The following is a 12,147-nucleotide window of genomic DNA, read 5'->3' as shown; positions in this document are numbered from 1 at the left end:
TCTACCCTCCTCTAGTAGTTGTGCAGAATAGAATGTAGTATTTATGATCATGTAGTATGTGATGAATTATGAATGACTGTGGTTGCAATTTTTCCCATAAAAGTTTTTTTAAAATTATACATTTTCATATACGGGGTCTATTCTGCGGCGCAAGATTTCGCCCCGCAAAACCCCGCTTCGTCACTGTAAACGACTTTTGCGGGTCACAGAAATACTGGGTCTGCTAGAGATGCTCTAAGAGCATCTACAACCTCACTTACAAATCCGACCCCTATACGATCATTTGTAACTCTGCATTCGAGTCTTTCATATTTGAATTCATATATCCATATTGAGATGGCATCTAGTGTCTTGCAAGCTTAGTTTGGCATTGTTCGAGGTCCTACTCAAGTCCCTCAGATATATCATGACTGCTTGTGTAATTTTTCACAACATGATCGTCAAGGATAAAAGGAATTTGGACTTGCAGTACAATAATAGAAATGTTGGTAGCCGTGTGAAGCCTCTTAGCATTTGGATTTGGACTCGGATGAGATCACTGCATTTCTTGAGTCCGACCAAAAGATCGAGAGTCGTGATTCGCACCACCAATTCTAACATGATCTTATCGAGCATCGGTGGCAACTCTATGGAAATGTCTAATTTGTTTGATGCTATGCAAAATTTACGGGTCCATTCGGTTCATATTATTGAAATGTCTAATTTGTTTGATGCTATGCAAAATTTACGATGTCGCGCACGTTCGGCAAAACAGATACCGTAAACGTGCCCGCAAAATATTTGCGGGACGGATTACGTGATCTTTTCCGCCGAAGCACTTGTGGCATCGCAAAAACGTTTTGCGAGCGCCCTAAACAAGTTTTGCGGACCGCCCGGTAATGGGGTCTGCTAGAGATTTGATGTCTATTACGCAACTTTATTCTTGCAGACTTTGTTGGAACTTCAAGTGCAGAGTTTTGTAGGACAACAACAAATTTTCCTTAAGTGGATGACCTATGGTTTATCAATCCTTGGGAGATGTAGGATGAAGATGGTCTCTTTCAAATAACCCTTCAACCAAATAGAAGAAATCTCTTGTGTCCCCAACACACCCAATACAATGACAAATTATATAGGCGCACTAGTTCGGCTAAGAGATGGTAATACAAGTGTAGTATGGATAGTAGAAATAGGTTTTTGTAATCTAAAAATATAAAAACAACAAGGTAGCAAGTGGAAAACAACGAGAAAAATGGTATATTAATGCTTGGAAATAAGGCCTAGGGTTCATACTTTTACTAGTGCAATCTCTCAACAATGCTAACATAGTACAATCATGTGATCACCCCTCAAGGTGCAACAAAGAACCACTCCAAAGTTCATATCTAGCGGAGAACATAAGAAGAAATTTTTGTAGTTAGTAGAACCACCTCAAAGTTATCCTTTTCCATCAATCTATTGGGTTATTCCTATAGGTGTCAAAAAAAATCTTAGAGTTCGTACTAAATTAACACCAATGATACATATCAATCAACCCTAATGTCACCTAGATACTCCAATGTCACCACAAGTATCCGTGGGTTAATTATTCGACATGCACCAAACAATTTCAGATTCGTCATATTCAATCCAACACAAAGAACTTCAAAGAGTACTCTAAGATTTCTATTGGAGAACGTAGTATAAAAATATGCAATCAACCCCTATGCATAGATCGTCAAGGTCACCGGAATCCACAAGTTGATGTCATAACATATATCAAGTGAATCAATAGAATACCCCATTGCCACTACGGGTATCCGCATGCAAGACATACATCAAGTGTTGTCAAATCCAATATTCAATCTGACATAACAAAATCTCAAAGAGAATAGATTCAATTCATCACAACAAGATAGCAAGGAAAGAACACCATATGATGCAAGTATATTAACAAAGCTCGCGATACATCAAGATCGTGCCATCTTTTGAACACGAGAGAGAGAGATTAAACACATAGCTACTCGTACATACCCTCGGCCCTAAGGGTGAACTACTCCCTCCTCGTCATGGCCTCCACCGGGATGATGAAGATGGCTGCCAAAGATGATTTCCCCCTCTGGCAGGGTACTAGAAAGGCTCCAGATGGGTTTTCCTTTGATACAGAGAGTTGCCGCAATGGAGCGGAAGTTCTCTTCTATTTTTTAGGGTTTTTTATATATAGGATTTGTCAGCGTTGGAAACACACCAAACGGAGCCACATGAGGACCACCACATAACAGGGCGCGACTAGGGGGTGGTCGCGCCATATTGCCCCGTGGCCCACAGGTAGCTCTTCTCTGATGGATCTTATGAAAGGGCGGCCCCACCTGTCAAGGCCAAGTGACACTTAAAATATTCGTTAGATGAACCAATTTGCCTATGGGGCCGTCTGTACAACGAGAGAGAGGGGCGGGCATGAAAGGCAACGTTTAAGGCAACCAATCATTTCTCATACTGAAATTTGTGCGACGTATCACATAATCACACTCATCAGATCGAATCGCATGCTAAACACTTTATTAGAAAAAGGAGGATTACCTCCGACCTCTGCATCAAAAAGATGGATGCGGCCCCTTTATTAATAAAAGCAATAAAATAGTATGTGGTTCCATACAAGCTCACTAAGAGCTGCAAAATAATCCATAATAAAAAAAGATGCCACAACCGGCAAAAATAGGACTAGATGCCTAACCACCTATCCTACTACTGGACCATCATTCAAAATAATAAATGCAGCGATCTCACTAAACTATTGCATGCCTAGAAGTAGATGTTGGACAAGGAAGACAACATAATGAATTGTGTTTGCTTGGCTCCGAACAATGTTATATGATTAGAGAGATCCCTTAGCATGTGACGATTGCTTCCACCTCATATTAGCCAAAACCTCTCGCACCAAATAGAGATACTACTTGTGCATCCATAAACCTTCAAACCAGTTTTGCCATGAGTGTCCACCATACCTACCTATGGATTGAATAAAATCCCTCAAGTAAGTTGTCATCGGTGCGAGCAATAAAAATTGCTCTCTAATATGTATGATCTATTAGTGTGTGGAAAATAAGCTTTATATGAACCTGTGATGAGGAAGACATAAAAGCGACAGACTGCATAATAAAGTTTCTTTATCACAGGAGGCAATATAAAGTGACGTTCCTCCTCACTAAGAGGACACGCATCCAAACCTCAAAAGCACATGACAACCTCTGCTTCCCTTTGCGAAGGGCCTATCTTGTACCTTTACTTTTTGCCCTTGAAAGAGTCATGGTGATCTTCACCAATTCCCTATCTCGCCTTTATCTTGGCTAACGTCATATGCTTGGGAAAGATCTATATTCATATGTCAAGTTGGAGGTAAGCATTCATGAATTATTATTATTGACATTACCCTTGAGGTAAGCAGTTGGGAGGCAAATAAGCCCCTATCTTTCTTTGTGTCCAGCTGAAACTTTGATCTCATGGGTACCACGTGAGTTGTAGCAATTGTAGAGAACGAAAGAATGATTGAGTATGTGGATTTGCTTTACAAGCTCTTATTTGACTCTTTCTGATGTTGTGATAAATTACAATTGCTTCAATGACTAAAGGCTATCGGTTGTTACTTCTCGGTAAGGTTCTTGATCCATGCTTTACTTTGTGAAGGAATTATCACTTGAGCATGAGAAATTATATGTTGGTATGCTGTTCTGATCATGATCATGATGCATGCATGTTCGTATCTTGTTTTGTCGACACCTCTCTCCCTAAACATGTGGACATATTTATTGAGCTAGGCTTTCGCTTGAGGACAAGCGAGGTCTAAGCTTGGGGGAGTTGATACGTCCATTTTGCATCATGTTTTCATGTTGATATTTATCGCTTCTTGGGCTGTTATTTCACTTCACGGTACTATTCTTATGCCTTTTCTCTCTTATTTTGCAAGGTTTACATTAAGAGGGAGAATGCCGGCAGCTGGAATTCTGGCCTGAAAGTGGAGCAAGTTTGAGATACCTATTCTGCGCAACTCCAAATGACGTAAAAATCATTGGGGATTTTTTCCTTATTTATAAAAAATACTGGGCTGAAGAAGTGCCAGAGGGGCGCCACGGGTTGGCCACAAGCCTGCACGGCGCGGCCACCCCCCCAGGCCGCGCCATGAGGGCTTGTGGGCAACCTACTGGCCCACTTGCCCCCCTCTTCTGCTATATGAAGGGTTTCGTCTGGAAAAAAATCAGGGATGAGTTTTTTCGTGGATTCGCTGCCGCCACGAGGAGGAACTTGAGCAGAACCAATCTAGAGCTCGGGCAGGACGATCCTTCCGGGGAAACTTCCTTCCTGGAGGGGGAAATCGTCGCCATCGTCATCACCAACACTCCGCTCATCGGAGGGTACTCGTCACCATCAACATCTTCATCAGCACCATCTCATCTCCAAACCCTAGTTCATCACTTGTAACCAATCTCCGTCTCGCGACTCCGATTGGTACTTGTAAGGTTGCTAGTAGTGTTGATTACTCTTTGTAGTTGATGCTAGTTGGATTATTTGGTGGAAGAGTTTATGTTCAGATCCTCGATGCTACTCATTACCTCTCTGGTCATGAATATGATTATGCTTTGTGAGTAGTTACTTTTGTTCCTGAGGACATGGGATAAGTCATGCTAATAGTAGTCATGTGAATTTGGTATTCGTTCGGTAATTTGATATGTTGTATGTTGTTTTTCCTCTAGTGGTGTTATGTGAACGTCGACTACATAACACTTCACCATTATTTGGGCCTAGAGGTAGGCATTGGGAAGTAGTAAGTAGACGATGGGTTGCTAGAGTGACAGAAGCTTAAACCCTAGTTTATGCGTTGCTTCGTAAGGGGCTGATTTGGATCCACTAGTTTAATGCTATGGTTAGACTTTGTCTTAATTCTTCTTTCGTAGTTGCGGATGCTTGCGAGAGGGGTTAATCATAAGTGGGATGCTTGTCCAAGTAAGGGCAGTACCCAAGCGCTGGTCCACCCACATATCAAACTATCAAAGTAACGAACGCGAATCATATGAACATGATGAAACTAGCATGACAGAAATTCTCGTGTGTCCTCGGGAGCGTTTTTCCTCCTATAAGACTTTGTCCAGGCTTGTCCCTTGCTACAAAAGGGATTGGGCCACTTTGTTGCACTGTTGCTACTTTTGTTACTTGTTGCTTTCTACGAATCATCTCACCACACAATCACTTGTTACCGATAATTTCAGTGCTTGGAGATATTTCCTTGCTGAAAACCACTTGTCAGATCCTTATGCTCCTCGTTGGGTTCGACACTCTTACTTATCGAAAGGACTACGATTGACCCCCTATACTTGTGGGTCATCAAGTACTCCTTCTGGTTTGGAAAAAAATCATTATATATTCTCCCGAAAGGTCTGACCTCTGTATCACGTAAATTTCCTCTGTTTTTGTTTCGAGCTTGTTTTCTGCCGTAAGCAAGATGTCGTCTCAGGAATCTGTGGGGGAGAACAATCTCCCTCAAGTCTATGGAGAAGTATATGCTGATCTGAAAAGGATGGAATTCATGGAGGCCAGGGAAAGGCTACCTAAAGAAACCAAGGGCAAAACTAAGGAGAAGAGTCAGGCATGGGACGAAGTGCAATCTATGCTCAATAAGGAAGAAGTTGAAGAAGTGGATTTCCTCCAACCCTACCTCCACCTACTGTTTCCATCCTTGATTGAACTCTTGAGGTTTTGTGAAACAACTCATGCTCGCAATACTTATCTCACTCGTGAAGTTGTTTTGCTGGAGAAACATATCATAGATCTCCAAGGTATAAATCAAAGGTTAATGGCCCTCTTGGAATCAAAGATTGCAACAACTCCACCACCATAACCTCCAAAGGAAGACAACTGAGCAGGGGTATGGGCAATCCCCTTGGCTTGTGCCAAGCTTTGGGGAGTTGCCCCGGTATCGTATCACCATCATATCTTTTGCCTTTACCTTTGTTTTAGTTTGTTCCTTTTCAGTTTTCTCTTTCTCTAGTAGAATAAAAGTCTTAGTGTTTTAGGCTTGAGTTTTGCTTTGTGTCACCCCCCCTGTATTCGAGCTCGTGAGCCATATAATAAAGAGTATCTTAGTTGAAGGGCTTTGCCTCTTGCCATGATCAAAAGATTGAGAAAGAACAAAAGCATGAAAGATCATGTAGTGATCTTATGGGAAGTAATGGCTTCACATATAAAAAGGATGATGATTGAAACTTGTTGAGGGTAGACAAACGTAGACCTTGGTCATTGTTGCAATTAATTGGAAGTGATAAAGAAGGATAGATTCACATATAAATATATCATCCTTGACACCATCTATGATTGTGAACACTCACTAAACTATTACATGCCTAGAAGTAGATGTTGGACAAGGAAGACAACATAATGAATTGTGTTTGCTTGGTTCCAAACAATGTTATATGATTAGAGATCCCTTAGCATGTGACGATTCCTTCCACCTCATATTAGCCAAAACTCCCGCACCGAGTAGAGATACTACTTGTGCATCCACACACCTTCAACCCAGTTTTGCCATGAGAGTCCATCATACCTACCTATGGATTGAATAAGATCCCTCAAGTAAGTTGTCATCGGTGCAAGCAATAAAAATTGCTCCCTAATATGTATGATCTATTAGTGTGTTGAAAATAAGCTTTGTACGAACTGCATAATAAAGTTCTTTATCACAGGAGGCAATATAAAGTGACATTCCTCTGCACTAAGAGGACACGCATCCAAACCTCAAAAGCGCATGACAACCTCTGCTTCCCTCTGCGAAGGGCCTATCTTGTACCTTTACTTTTTTTCCCTTGAAAGAATCATGGTGATCTTCACCAATTCCTTGTTTCGCCTTTATCTTGGCTAACGTCATATGCAAGGGAAAGATATATATTCATATATCAACTTGGAGGTAAGTATTCATGAATTATTATTGTTGACATTACCCTTGAGGTAAGAAGTTGGGAGGCAAAACTATAAGCCCCTATCTTTCTCTGTGTCCAGCTAAAACTTTGATCTCGTGGGTACCACGTGAGTGGTAGCAATTGTAGAGAACGAAAAGATGATTGAGTATGTGGATTTGCTTTACAAGCTCTTATTTGACTCTTTCTGATGTTGTGATAAATTGCAATTGCTTCAATGACTAAAGGCTATCGGTTGTTGATTCTCGGTAAGGTTCTTGATCCATGCTTTACTTTATGAAGGAATTGTCACTTTGGCATGAGAGATTATATATTGGTATTGCTGTTCTAATCATGATCATGATGCCTGCATGTTCGTATCTTGTTTTGTCGACACCTCTCTCCCTAAACATGTGGGCATGTTTATCGATTCAGGCTTTCGCTTGAGGACAAGCGAGGTCTAAGCTTGGGGGAGTTGATACGTCCATTTTGCATCATGCTTTCATGTTGATATTTATCGCTTTTTGGGCTGTTATTTCACTCCACGGTACAGTACTTATGCCTTCTCTCTTATTTTGCCAGGTTTACTTGGAGAGGGAGAATGCCGACAGCTAGAATTCTGGCCTGAAAAAGGAGCAAGTTTAAGATGCCTATTCTGCGCAACTCCAAAAGCCGTGAAAATCAACGGGGAATTATTTTGTATTTTATGAAAAATACTGGGCGGAAGAAGTACCAGAGGGGCGCCACCTAGAGGCCACAAGCCTGCCAGGCCCGACCTACCCCCTGGCCGGGCCTGGGGGCTTGTGGGCCCCCCTATTGCCCCTCCGGCGCTCATCTTTTGCTATATGAAGGGTTTCGTCCGGAAAAAAATCAGAAGGGGGATTCTCGGAGGATTCGCCGCCGCCACGAGGCGGAACTTGAGCAGAACCAATCTAGAGCTCTGACAGGGCGATCCTGCCGGGGAAACTTCCTTCCCGGAGGGGGAAATCATCGCCATCGTCATCACCAACACTCCTCTCATCGGAGGGGACTCGTCACCATCAACATCTTCATCAGCACCATCTCATCTCCAAACCCTAGTTCATCACTTGTAACCAATCTCCATCTCACAACTCCGATTGGTACTTGTAAGGTTGCTAGTAGTGTAAATTACTCCTTGTAGTTGATGCTAGTTGGATTATTTGGTGGAAGAGTTTATGTTCATATCCTTGATGCTACTCATTACCTCTCTGGTTATGAATATGATTATGCTTTGTGAGTAGTTACTTTTGTTCCTGAGGACATGGGATAAGTCATGCTAATAGTAGTCATGTGAATCTGGTATTCGTTCGACATTTTGATGTGTTGTATGTTGTTTTTCCTCTAGTGGTGTTATGTGAACGTCGACTACATAACACTTCACCATTATTTGGGCCTAGAGGAAGGCATTGGGAAGTAGTAAGTAGATGATGGGTTGCTAGAGTGACAGAAGCTTAAACCCTAGCTTATGCGTTGCTTCGTAAGGGGCTGATTTGGATCCACTAGTTTAATGCTATGGTTAGACTTTGTCTTAATTATTCTTTCGTAGTTGCGGATGCTTGCGAGAGGGGTTAATCATAAGTGGGATGCTTGTCCAAGTAAGGGCAGTACCCAAGCGCCGGTCCACCCGCATATCAAACTATCAAAGTAACGAACGCGAATCATAGGAACATGATGAAAACTAGCATGACAGAAATTCCCATGTGTCCTCGGGAGCGTTTTCCCTCCTATAAGACTTTGTCCAGGCTTGTCCCTTGCTACAAAAGGGATTGGGCCACTTTGCTGCATGGTTGCTACTTTTGTTACTTGTTGCTTGCTACGAATCACCTCACCATACAATCACTTGTTACCGATAATTTCAGTGCTTGCAGATATTACCTTGCTGAAAACCACTTGTTAGATCCTTCTGCTCCTCGTTGGGTTCGACACTCTTACTTATCGAAAGGACTAGGATAGATCCCCTATACTTGTGGGTCATCAGCGTTCCGCTAAGGATTACCCGAGGAACAAGAACAAGGATTAAGAGTGAAATCTTCATGGGTAATGGCATTCCCTTAGCTTGTTCCAAGCTTGGGGAAGTGCCCGATATCTTTTTTTTATCCTTTACCTTTGATGGTCAAGTTTAGTGTCGTATCATGTCTAAGGAAGTTATCTTATGAAATAGGTGTTTGCATTGAGGTCTATCACTCCTTTGTGGAGAGTCTTGCATCCGTGAGCGTGCAATGTCTATGATGGAATATTAATGAGTAGTCTATTGGTTTCTTTGCTGCACGCCTGCACTTGGTATTATCTTCATGAAATCGATCTTATATGTTGATTCTTAGGGGAGTATTGATCTTACATATCAGGTATGGCTTTGAAAACTTTATTTAATCTTGGCAAACATAGCATTGGTCATAACAACAAGCATGAGTTTTCCTAGTAGCTACTTAGCCAAAACCTTTATGTTCTTATGCTTGAAGTGTTATGCTGACAAGGAAGACAACTTGATGTTTTTATGCCAATTCTTTATGTTAAACTGTATATTGTTTTGCATGCAAGTCAACATTATTTGTCTGCTCTCAAAAGCCTTTGCTAGCCAACCCGTGCACTAAGCGGGAATACTGCTTGTGCATCCATACCCTGAAACCTCAACCTTCCCAAGAGTCCACGATACCTTCCCTATACGCGGTATTTCACCGCCACTCCTAAAGTATATTACTCACGTGCTATCTTTAAACCTTCAAATATTACTCCCTGTTTTGTGCCTCTGTTTTAGCTCATGAGGAAGTAGTAGATAATTCATGATCTTCTCATACTGGACAAGTTTTATCTTGGGTTCGCATGTGATCTGCGAACCCCTAATACGAGGAGGGACTGGCATGAGCCCGCCTAGCTCGTAAAAGATAATAACAACAAACAAAACCTCCTTGATGCTTTGTTGATGAGAAATCAGAAAACTTTGGTAGTGATAAACAAAGAAGACTAAGGGGATGTGATCATCCCCACTATGGGAGTCGTTCCTCAAAACTTGTCCAACATGAGAAGTATTGGGCTATCTACTAGCATTCATTGACAAATTATGCACCTCTCAAAAGCTTGTTTTACAATCTTGTTGATTTCAAAATTTCTAAGAAAGCTCTAGCACATGAGTTTTCCCTAATTCCCTCTATGAAGAGCCAATCTTTTACTTTTATGTTGAGTCAGTAAACCTACTTCTTTCTATCCTGAAAAGAGCAGACACTTTATGTTGACAAAGATGCATGCATTTATATTGTTTCGTTGAGAGTTGTCATATTACACCTTTGTTGATGTTATCATTAAGATTAGTAAGTTATTTGTTAAAGCTTAGCTAAAGCAAACTTCTTCCTTTGTGTTAGCATTTTCACTTCTTGACTAATAACATGTTCTTTCAAAAAGCTTCAATTGATCCTATCAAAATATAAGAGGAAGAGCAGAAGTTAAAAGTTACTAGTTGTTCTTTGACCAAGGACATGTTTGCCATGGTTTGATGAGTTTTCTTAGCTCTACTTTTGATTGTAATTGATATTACTCTTTCATAAGGGCCTTATGAGTTGAGATTGTTGTTGAGGATGGTTGAGTTTAGTAGATAAATTATGATGCTTCTTGTGCGTATTCTTATTTATCGACACTTCACTCTCTAAACTTGTGGACAGGTTTACCAAGCTCAGAGTTCGCTTGGGTACAAGCGAGGTCTATGCTTGGGGGAGTTGAGATGTCCAAAATGCATCACCATTTTGTATCATAAATTGTCTCTATTCATTGATATATTTCACATCATGACGATGTACTTATAGTGTTTTGGCTTATTTTACAGAGTTTACAACTTTCCGGTGCCGAAATAGCAGACACAGAATTCAGCGGATAAAATAGCACAAAGAGTTGCAATATCGAAACATCTCCAACTGCGCTGAAAATTTGAGGGAAGAAGTTTCTGAACAGATCCCGAAGACATGCCAAAGAAGGGTCGGAGGGGGCCACATGTCACCTAGGCGACCTGATGGCGCGGGCCCCCCTAGGCCGCGCCAGGAGGCAGATACGTCTCAAATGTATCTATATTTTTTGATGGTTTCATGATGTTATCTTGTCATCTTTGGATGTTTTATGTACCTTTTATATTTTTTTGGGACTAACTTATTAGTTCAGTGCCAAGTGCCAATTCCTGTTTTTCTGTGTTTTTGGCTCTTTTCAGATCTGATTTTGGAACGGGGTCCAAATGGTATAAAATCCCCGAAATGATTTTTTTCCAAACGGAAGAAGATCAGGGGGCCTGTGGGCCAAGCCAGGAGGGCTCCAGGGAGCCCACAAGCCCCCACTCCGCCACCAGGGGGAGGCGGCGGTGGCAGGTCTTGTGGCCTCCCTGAGCGCCCCCTGACCTAGATCTTTGGCCTATATATTCCCTAAAATACAGCAAAAAAATCAGGGGAGCCTCGAAAATACTTTTCCGCCGCCGCAAGCTTCCGTTTCCGCGAGATCTCATCTGGAGACCCTTCCCGGCGCCCTGCCGGAGGGGACTTTGGAGTTGGAGGGCTTATTCATCATCGGCATGGCCCCTCCAATGACTCATGAGTAGTTCACTTCAGACCTACGGGTCCGTAGTTAGTAGCTAGATGGCTTCTTCTCTCTCTTGGATCTTGAATACAAAGTTCTGCATGATCTTCATCGAGATCTATCCGATGTAATCTTCTTTGGCGGTGTGTTTGTCGAGATCCGATGAATTGTGGATTTGTGATCAGATTATCTATGATATATATTTGCGTCTTTGATGATTTCTTATATGCATGATTTGATATCCTTGTAAGTCTCTCCGAGTCTTGGGTTTTGTTTGGCCAACTAGATCTATGATTCTTGCAATGGGAGAAGTGCTTGGTTTTGGGTTCTACCATGTGGTGACCTTTCCTAGTGACAGTAGGGGCAGCAAGGCACACATTAAGTAGTTGCCATCAAGGGTAACAGGATGGGCTCTGTCGTTGATATGAGATTGTCCATCTACATCATGTCATCTTGCTTAAGGCGTTACTCTGTTCTTTTGGACTTAATACACTAGATGCATGTTGGATAGCGGTCGACGTGTGGAGTAATAGTAGTAGATGCAGACAGTATCGGTCTACTTGTTTTGGACGTGATGCCTATAGATATAATCATTGCCATAGATGACGTCACGACTTTGTGCGGTTCTATCAATTGCTCGACGGTAATTTGTTCACCCATCGTCTACTTTCTTTCATGA

The sequence above is a fragment of the Hordeum vulgare genome, chromosome 5H, assembly GCF_904849725.1.
Source record: "Hordeum vulgare subsp. vulgare chromosome 5H, MorexV3_pseudomolecules_assembly, whole genome shotgun sequence".
Taxonomy (NCBI): domain Eukaryota; kingdom Viridiplantae; phylum Streptophyta; class Magnoliopsida; order Poales; family Poaceae; genus Hordeum; species Hordeum vulgare.
Note: the sequence above shows the minus strand (reverse complement) of the source record.